This window comes from Sinocyclocheilus grahami, unplaced genomic scaffold (genome assembly GCF_001515645.1).
Source record: "Sinocyclocheilus grahami isolate Dianchi unplaced genomic scaffold, SAMN03320097.WGS_v1.1 scaffold364.1, whole genome shotgun sequence".
NCBI lineage: Eukaryota > Metazoa > Chordata > Actinopteri > Cypriniformes > Cyprinidae > Sinocyclocheilus > Sinocyclocheilus grahami.
In genome coordinates, this window is record NW_015505543.1 from 695,220 (window position 1) to 695,774 (window position 555).

The window sequence follows — 555 nt, forward strand, 5'->3', positions numbered from 1 at the left end:
GAGCGAAAGATCGGATTTTTTGTGCCAGTGTAAACGCAGCCTTAGAGATCTTTGGTGATAATGGTTCTGCAGTCTACTTAGGCTTACAATGCGTTTGAGAAATGCAGGCCTGATCATGTGCATACACATCTCTGACATCTTGTGTGCTGTTGAACTGGTTGTGGAGCTTGTTCGGATCACATGAGCGAGAAGGACATGTGTTAGTATAGATCACATGATTTTGAAGAGCTTTCACTAATGTTAGTTAGTTGATCCAGGGGAACGTGTGCTGTGCGTCATGTGATTATTTGGAGTGACGTGTGAAGAGGTTTTCTGGAATATTGTGCTTTTTGGAATAACTTTAAATCTTGTTTATTCATGCATTATTGGAAAACAAAAGTTCTTCTTACTGACCTATCAGTCTTCTGAAAAGACCGGTTTATGATGGTTTTGATGAATTTTCAACCTTTTCCAGCCAGTTTGTACACAGTTAATGAGAAAGTCATAAAATGCAGTCTACTGCAGCTTTCCAGCACAGTCTCATGACATTTACATTTATTCATTTAACAGACAATT

At 38.7% G+C, this 555-nt stretch overlaps 1 protein-coding gene across 1 annotated transcript in view; it reads left to right on the forward strand.

The window, feature by feature from the left end:
• Positions 1-555, forward strand: part of LOC107549164 (cytoplasmic polyadenylation element-binding protein 2-like) — a 34,875-nt gene that overhangs the window by 26,323 nt on the left and 7,997 nt on the right. The window lies entirely within an intron of this gene.